We start from the raw sequence: 9,797 nt of genomic DNA, 5'->3' as shown, positions 1-9,797 counted from the left end.
AGATGATCTAAAGGTTTCAGTATTTATCAGTAGGGCTGAAGTTGGTTATTATTAGACAGTTTTAGCTAACACCCTAGTATTATTTAATGCTAAAAAGTGAAAATGAATAAGAAAAAATGTTTAAGAAAAATAAGCTAAGAGAAGGAAAAAAAAGACTTCCACTGGATATGTTTAAAACATTTGAAATACAGATAGGTAAATGTTTTACCAAATTCTGGATTAAATCAATAATGTTAAATATGATTCTCACAATTATATATTTTCCACAATTCTTTTTTTCAAGGTAAATTAAAAGTAATTTATATTTTTTGGCAAAGTATGTACACTGCAACAGCAAAATCTATGAGGAAAATTTTACATTTGAGTGTCTGATGTTCATATGTACATAAACACCACTGATCCTCACAAACCCCTCCAAAACATGCTTCAGTGAGCATCTGTTATAAAACACTTGACTATATTGAAATGTGTTTATTTCTTTATCTTGTTCACAATCATCACACATCAAACCTTTTAGAGTTCTTGATGAGTTCTTTAGTGCACAGATGTGTGAATGACTGCATCTCACACCCCGATCAGCACTAGAAACCCCTGAAACACACAATTCACCAGGATGAATGTTGTTTTATCAGTTACAACAGACCATGAACACAATACTTTTTACTACTTTAAAACAGCAACTCTTTACAAAAAATATGAGCTACTTTTCTCAGAATCTATTGAGTGATAAACGATCATCGTTCATCATCAGCTTTTATGAAGGGTGTTGCAGAAAAGCAGAAGTAAATGCACAGTGACAAACGAGTGAACCAGGAAATCAAAAAGAGAAAAAAGAGAACCAGGAAACCAGCTTTGAACAACACACTGCACTATCAAAATAATTAAAAACAAGACGGAAATAATTAATGACAACTTGTTTTATTAAATACCCAATGACATACAAATAGTTCAGTGACTTTGAGATGGTTTAATTCAATGGTATCTAGTCTTTTGGCTTACCTCACCCAAACGGCCTGATTAAAAGGACACACGTGAGAACAGGACAGAAAAAAATGCTCCTCCGCCGCTCATTGTAAGACCTTAAATAAAAAACATTAGAGTGTTTCTAATGCGAGACTCACCGTGAATCATGAGCAGAAAGATCAGAGGAAGATGAGGAGCCATTCTGACTGACATCAGCATCAAATATATCTATAATACAGCATTAATCATCTCTTATAATCATAACTTTTACTGTACATCATCCTGTATATTCTATACTGTATAAGACATATATGCTATAAGAGCAATTATCATCAGTTTTCATTCACGTACAAGTGTGTTTGTCTTACCGTGTTGAAACTCATCAGATCAACAGCAGACAAAAGACAGACTGTTTGTGGTTAACACTGTTTTAATGATCAGCTGCAAAAAAAATTGTGCCCCTTCCTCATCAGGAAAACCACATTAGTAGACTAAAACTAAAGTAAAAGAGTGAAATAAGATTAATAATTGTGAAGATGAATAATATGATTTTTTTTAGAACAATAATAAAAGTGATTTACAGACGATGCACATCAATGTTGATGTCAGCAGTGGGAGATGGTGACTTCTGAGGGCTTGTACAAACACATATGAGACAATCACACATAAAATGGATCAATGTAAGGGAAAGTTACAGAAATACAAAAGCAAAGCACGAGACCATAAAATTATACATTGTGAAGCAATGATCATTCATGATTAAGAAAGCACTTGCATGCACCACTGAACACCAGTGTGAATGCCTTCATCCGTTAAGATGGAGGATGTTGCAAAAATAAACACACATAGACAGAGGTGAGAAAACAGAGCAAATAAATCAGCCATGAACAACGTGCCACGCTCTCTAATAATCAAACACATGACAGTTCGGACTAACAAAATAATCATTGTTGATTTAATAACTCTGTGACATCCAAATGTGAACTGTGTAGCTTTTAGTTCATGTCTATCAGCTCATGCTACTAAAGTCCTTTGACACATAAACTACCATGGCTGCGTTCCACTTTGCTAGACACACATTTAAAAACGTCTTAAAGCACTTCCCCTCAGGGGAATCCTCACCCTGCTGAAAAAAAAACAAACAAAAAAAAAAAAAAAACTTCAACCATCCTAGGGTGGTTGGTTGGTCTTAGCTGGTTTTAGCTGGTAGTTTCCCAGTCTGACCAGCTATGACCAGCTAAAACCAGCCACCCTGGTGAAAAAAAAAAAAAAAAACTAAAAAACTAAAACCAGCCTAGGCTGGTTGGCTGGTTTTAGCTGGTCAACCAGCCTGATTTTAGCTGGTCAGCAGGCTGGTTTTAGAGGGGTTATGGCCACTTTTCCAGCCTGGCCAGGCTGGGAGACCAGCGAAAACCAGCTTTCTAGCTTAAACCAACTAAGACCAACCAACCAGCCTAGGCTGGTTTTAGCAAGTTTTTTCAGCAGAGCTGTTGCTTCAAAAAAGAGCTGTGGATTCCCTGGTGAAAAAAAAAAATGCTAAAACCAGCCTAGACTGGTTGGCTGGTCGTAGCTGGTTTAAGCTGGAAGTAGCTGGTTTTAACTGGTTTCCCAGCCTGACCAGCTAAAACCAGCCTGACTAGGCTGGGAAAGTGGCCAAAACCCCTCTAAAACCAGCCTGCTGACCAGCTAAAACCAGCCAACCAGTCTAGGCTGGTTTTAGCTGTTTTTCTTCACCAGCCCTGCTGAAAAACAAAAAAACAAAAAACAGGTAATACCAGCCTAGGCTGGTTGGCTAGTCTTAGCTGGTTTAAGCTGGAAGTAGCTGGTTTTAGCTGGTTTCCCATCCTGACCAGCTTGACCAGGCTGGAAAAGTGGCCAAAATCAGCCTCCTGACCAGCTATGACCAGCTAAAACCAGCCACCCTGGTGAAAAAACCCCCCAGCTAAAACCAGCGTAGACTGGTTGGCTGGTCGTAGCTAGTTTAAGCTGGAAGTTGCTGGTTTTAACTGGTCTCCAAAACCCCTCTAAAACCAGCCTGTTGACCAGCTATGACCAACTAAAACCAGCCAACCAGCCTTGGCTGGTTTTAGCAGGTTTTTTTTTTTTCCCAGCAGGGAGGGCACTTCCATTTCGAAGTGTTTTCCACTTTGTGAAGTGGACGAGGGAAGTTCATATGTACAGACCCATGTAACGAGGACGCTGAGGCGGCGTTAGAATCCATTTGCGGAAGTTTATTGAACACAACAAATATCAAATACGTGGAAACAGGCAGATGGTCGGTAACGGTAAAGCAGTTCAATCTAGCAACAATCCAGAGGATAATCCAGCAAACGTACGTCATAAACCAGGCAGAGAAGTCAAACCTTGAAAACAGTCCGATCAGGCTAACAATCCAAATGGGGTAATCCGTGAAATCAGAAGTCAGGGAACGAAGCAGAATCATACACAGGCAGGCTTATCAGAATAATATAGAACGCTCGGTAAGGCAGGTAAACTGGCAATACTTCGCGAATAGGAAGCATGCGGGCACAGCTCAAATAGTCCCAAACAGGAAGCGAGTGTAGAAGCAGCAGAGGGAGCGCTCAGTCAGTATTCGGGTGATGGCTCCCTCTGCTGGCTTGGCATTACAGAACCCCTCCCTCTAGGAGCGACTCCCGGAGCTCGGCGAGGACGTCCCCGTGGTCGTGGTGCTGGACGGTCGGGTCTGGCTCGATGGAACTCCTCCGTGAGAGATGGGTCCAGGATCTCGTTGGCGGCCACCCATGACCTCTCCTCAGGTCCATAGCCCTCCCAGTCCACCAGATACTGGAGCTGACCCCCTCTACGCCGAGAGTCCAGTAACTCCTTTACCTGATAGGCGGGCATGCCGCCTACATCTATGGGTGGCGGTGGTTCTGGGGCCATCTGGCCGGGGTCAGCCTCCGGGTGGACCGGTTTTAGCAGGGACACATGGAAAGAGGGAGAGATACGATAATTAGCAGGAAGCTCAAGCTGGTAGGTCACATCATTAATTCTCTTAAGAATTTTAAAGGGGCCTACATACCTTGGGCTGAGCTTCCTGCTGGGCAGCCGCAGCTTGATGTCCCTAGTAGAGAGCCAGACCCGTTGTCCCGGTTGGTAGGGAGGGTGTGGACGTCGGCGTCTGTTGGCCTGGATCTCCTGATTCCTAACAGCCCGTTGAAGACGCACATGGGCACTGTCCCACACCCTCTCACTACGCTTAATCCAATCGTCTACAGCTGGAACCGAAGAAGGCTCCCCTGACCACGGGAACAAGGGAGGCTGATACCCCAGGACGCACTGAAAGGGGGTGAGGCCTGTAGATGCATGAGTGAGTGAGTTTTGGGCGTATTCGGCCCAGGGGAGAAACTCTGACCACCTGTGTTGCTCTCTGCTGCAGTAGGTTCGCAGGTAGCGTCCGATCTCTTGGTTGAGTCTCTCCACCTGGCCGTTGCTCTGAGGATGATATCCTGACGTGAGACTGACGTTGATATCTAACTGTTTGCAGAATGCTTTCCAGACTTGGGAGGTAAATTGTGTTCCACGATCGCTGACGATATCCTCAGGTAGCCCATAGATGCGGAACACTTGGTTGAAGAGAGCTAGAGCTGTTTCCATGGCTGTAGGTAATCCTTTTAGTGGGATTAGACGGCATGATTTCGAGAATCTGTCTATGATGACCAGAATAGCAGTAAACCCCTCAGATGGTGGCAGATCAGTGACGAAGTCAATGGAGAGGTGAGACCAGGGTCGTTGAGGAATGGGTAATGGTTGAAGTAGGCCTGAGGGTAGTTCCTTGGGGGTCTTGGATGTGGCACAGATCTGACAGGATTTAACGAAGATGGTTGTGTCCCTTGTCATTGAAGGCCACCAAAACGAATTTCTTAATAATTGAAGGGTGCGAGATATACCTGGATGACCTGAACTGATGGAAGTGTGAACCCATTGGAGTACTTGATGGCGCATAACTTGGGGTACATATTGTTTGTTGGGAGGACATTGTGGTGGTGGTGGGTCTTGTTCTTGCCTGCGTTGAATTTCCTCCATGATGTCCCATGAGACAGGTGCTAGAATGATAGTGGGTGGTAGAATTGTTTCTGGTGTGGTATCCTCTAGTGGGGGGTCATGCTTACGGGAGAGAGCGTCTGCCTTACTGTTCTTACTGCCTGGTCGATAGGTGACAGAAAAGTCAAAGCGGGTGAAGAAGAGAGCCCAACGAGCTTGACGAGGGTTAAGTCTTTTAGCTCCCTTTATATATTCAAGATTTTTGTGATCAGTGATAACTTGGAAAGGATAGCGGGCACCCTCAAGCCAATGTCTCCATTCCTCAATGGCGGCTTTCATAGACAGTAGTTCCTTATTACCAACATCGTAGTTTCTTTCTGCACTCGTGAGTTTTCTAGAGTAAAAGGCACATGGGTGAAGCTTGCCTGGTTGGCCGTGACGTTGAGAGAGAACAGCTCCTATTCCGCAGTCTGATGCATCTACTTCCAAAACAAATGGTAGATCAGGATCGGGGTGTTTCAGGATAGGAGCAGAGGTGAAACTTGACTTGAGGGTGGTGAAGGCTTGATCCGCCTCTTCATTCCAGCTGAGCTTCTTGGGTTTGTTCTTGAGGAGTGATGTGAGTGGAGATGCTATTGTGCTGTAATTCCTGATGAAACGGCGGTAGAAGTTAGCAAAGCCCAGAAATCGCTGAAGTTCCTTGATGGTAACAGGTGTAGGCCAATCAGTGACTGCTTGAACTTTGGCTTGATCCATTTTAACTCCCTGATGACTGACCTGATAACCAAGAAAGGAGGTTTGACTGGCATGAAACTCACATTTTTCCGCTTTGACGTAGAGTTGATGTTCTAGTAGACGGGACAGTACAGCACGTACATGAGTGATATGTTCAGTCTCTGACTTGGAATAAATCAAAATGTCGTCAATGTAGGCAATCACAAATTTATTAGTGAAGTCCTTGAAGATCTCATTTATGAAAGATTGAAAGACAGCTGGGGCGTTGGCTAGGCCATAGGGCATTACCAAGTACTCGAAGTGCCCCCTGGTGGTGAGAAATGCGGTCTTCCATTCATCACCCTCCTTAATCCTGATGAGATTATAAGCGCTTCGTAAGTCTAATTTAGTGTAAATAGTGGCTTCTCGCAGTTGTTCTAGAGCTGGAGGTACCAAGGGCAAGGGGTAGCGGAATTTTACTGTGACGTTGTTGAGTCCACGGTAGTCGATGCAGGGTCTTAAACCACCATCCTTCTTGCCTACGAAGAAGAAGCCGGCGGCTGCAGGCGATGTGGACTGGCGAATAAATCCTGAGTCAAGAGCCTCTTCAATGTAGTCCTCCATAGCCTGTTCCTCAATTCGTGACAATGGGTACACTCTACTTTTGGGAGGCATGGCGTTAGGAAGGAGATCAATGGCGCAATCCCATGGACGATGTGGAGGAAGTTGTGTGGCCTTAGTCTTGCTGAAGACTTCTGAAAGATCTTGATAATGAATGGGGATAGTTACCTTTGCCTGGGTTTCGGGACTCTCGATGCTTGTAGTGAGACATGGTTGTGGTTGAATTGAAAGGCAGTTCTTTGAGCAGAATGGCGACCAATGGGTTAATTCCCCTTGAAACCATGAAATGGAGGGATCGTGGATGGAGAGCCATGGAAATCCTAAGATGATTTCATATTTGGGTGAATCAACGACGTACAGAGTGATGTTTTCTTGGTGGAACAGTCCAGTTTGGAGTTTTAGGGTTTTAGTTTGACGTTGGATACCTTGACTGATGAGGGTGTCGTCGATGGCCTTGATCGGGATGGGAGGAATGCATGGTTGTGTAGGAATCTGGTATTTCAGGATGATATCGGAACTGATGATATTCAGGGCTGCTCCAGAGTCGATCATCGCTGTGAGATCAAAAGACAGAGTATCAGTTCTTATGGTGACAGGTAATGTAAGTGATTTATTCTTCAGGACAGAGAAATTGTGAATAATTACCCCTGTGGTTGCCTTGGTCTTGAGTGGGCAACCAATACTACGATGGCCTGGTTCACCGCAGTAGAAGCAGAGATGGTTTTGTCGACGTCTGATTCGTTCTTCTTCAGATAGGCGAGAGATATTAAGCTGCATGGGTTCAACAGATGACTTTTCAGCAGCGGTACAGGTAGCTGGAGATTTATCATAAACCCTCCTATTTACACGTTGCTTAGGAGTCTGCCTCATGAGATTATCAATCTTGATAGCCATATTAACAAGCTCAGAAAATGATAAATCCTCCCGACGACAGGCGAGTTCAGTCTGCAGATCAATATTCAGGCTGTTGTAAAAGATGGCCTTGAGAGAAGTATCATTCCACCCACTTTGAGCTGCCAGCGTGCGAAATTCAATGGAATACTCAGCTGCGGTGCGGTTGCCTTGTTTAACATGAATAATTTGATCTGAAATATCCCTGCCCCCTGCGGGATATTCAAAAACTTCATGGAGTTGACGTAAAAAATACTCAATGGATCCTTTAATCTGCGGATCGCTATCCCACACCGCTGAAGCCCAGTCGAGGGCTTTGCCAGTGAGCAACGTCATGAGAAAAGCACATCTCTTCTCCTCAGATTCAAAGCGATCTTGTTGGTAATCAAAATATAGCTTTACTTGCCGAATAAACCCCTTGCATTGTTCAGCAGAGCCATCAAACTTATTAGGAAGAGCAAAGCTTACCGATGATGATGTGGGAGGAGGAAGAGATCGCACATAGTTAGTCAGATGTTCGTTGACGGATTGTAGCTTCACAAGTTGTTCTTGATAATTCTTTAGAACCTCGCTTTGGTAAGCGAACGCGGCTTGCAAGCTAGAAACTTCCGCTGGATTCAGGGTAGGCGAAGTATTATGTAACGAGGACGCTGAGGCGGCGTTAGAATCCATTTGCGGAAGTTTATTGAACACAACAAATATCAAATACGTGGAAACAGGCAGATGGTCGGTAACGGTAAAGCAGTTCAATCTAGCAACAATCCAGAGGATAATCCAGCAAACGTACGTCATAAACCAGGCAGAGAAGTCAAACCTTGAAAACAGTCCGATCAGGCTAACAATCCAAATGGGGTAATCCGTGAAATCAGAAGTCAGGGAACGAAGCAGAATCATACACAGGCAGGCTTATCAGAATAATATAGAACGCTCGGTAAGGCAGGTAAACTGGCAATACTTCGCGAATAGGAAGCATGCGGGCACAGCTCAAATAGTCCCAAACAGGAAGCGAGTGTAGAAGCAGCAGAGGGAGCGCTCAGTCAGTATTCGGGTGATGGCTCCCTCTGCTGGCTTGGCATTACAACCCTCAACCCCTCGTTTTTGCTTTAATATATACACTTTAGGTAGCTCCATATACCCCAATGAAACAAGATTGTGACATGAAACATGAAAAATAGCCAAAAATATTCATGTTCTGGTGATACACTGATGTTTGTCCAATTAAATGCTCCCTCCTCTAGTCTAAACCACCTGATGTTGACTTAGGCTGCGTTCCAGTTCATTTTTGATGCCGTTCACTCACTAACTTCCCTATGTCTCAATTACTCGGCTGCACAGTACATCATTGATTGCGTTGCAATTGTGCCCACTACTGGCGAAACCATGTGGCACGACTAAGATGGCAACCTGAGTGGGTGCAGTTTCTTTACAGATGCTGCTTATAAGCTGTATATAGTTATATTTAGTCTGCCTTTGGTTATTACAATTTCTGGAATGATTGAAGACTACTTTTAGCTTTGTAAGTGAAGACTTTAGACTTAATCAAAAAAAGCTAAAAAGCTAGCGGTAGCACATGCTAACTCGTTAGTGTTAGCTGAGGGCATGATTATGTTGCCTCTATGAGTGAGGACTAATCATTTAGTCTGGCTTCGTGAAGAGAAGTTCCCAGCTCTGCTTTGTTATTCCAAGCAATTTACCAGCTGCTAAGAAACAGGCCAGTGACAATGCAAACATTGATGTCTCATCTCAGTTAGACAACATAACACAGCTGTTCTGACACGATAGAACAAAAGATCTCTGACTTGAATGAAAAAGAGGATATTGAGACATCTGAGATGAAGTCAGTCACAGCAAAGGTGCATGGATCAAGTTGAACAACAGTTAACCAGATTGTGACGGGCGTCCCGAGGAGCAATCAGCGTCGCCCTGGCAACACACGAGGACCAGCTGGATCCACTCACCACGGACCAATCGGTCACGGCACAGCCAGCTTTATAAGCAGTCTGCCACAACCAGAGAGTGAGACACATCTCCAATGCACTGTGAGACTTACCTGACCGCTGTATCTTTTCTCCTCCAGAGTCGCCGTGACCGCTTGGTCCCCCACTTCCGGGTTGCACGTTTTGGGGTTAAAGCACGTCCTTGCACCAACCCCCTGCACCGGCCACCCTCACTTGGAGACACCAGCACCCAGGAGAAAGCCACCCTGCACCACAAGGAAGACAACCTCACCTCTTCACTCACCGTATTGTTTGCTTTGCTTCACTACTGTCAATAAACGCCCCTCCGGGGCTCACTCAACTCTTGTTTTGTTGTTGCTGTTCTCCGCCCGGCCACAAGGTGGTGGAGAATGCGGGCAGATCGTTCCTAGCGCCGGCTGAGAACACCAACAAACAAGACGTTGTTTACACCGCCATTTTGTTGCCCCTCTCACCTCCGGCTGTCTTTTTTCTTTCTTTTTAGGCTCGCTCCTCCCCGCAACGATGGAGGAACTTGTTAAACAGCTTACGGAGGTTAGCGTCCGCCAGCAACAATGTTTCGAACTGCTTAGCGAGCAACACGGCCACATTCAAGGGTATTTGGCCGAATTACGCTTACCAGCCGCC

Source organism: Garra rufa, chromosome 6 (genome assembly GCF_049309525.1).
Source record: "Garra rufa chromosome 6, GarRuf1.0, whole genome shotgun sequence".
In the NCBI taxonomy this organism is placed as follows: Eukaryota; Metazoa; Chordata; class Actinopteri; order Cypriniformes; family Cyprinidae; genus Garra; species Garra rufa.
Note: the sequence above shows the minus strand (reverse complement) of the source record.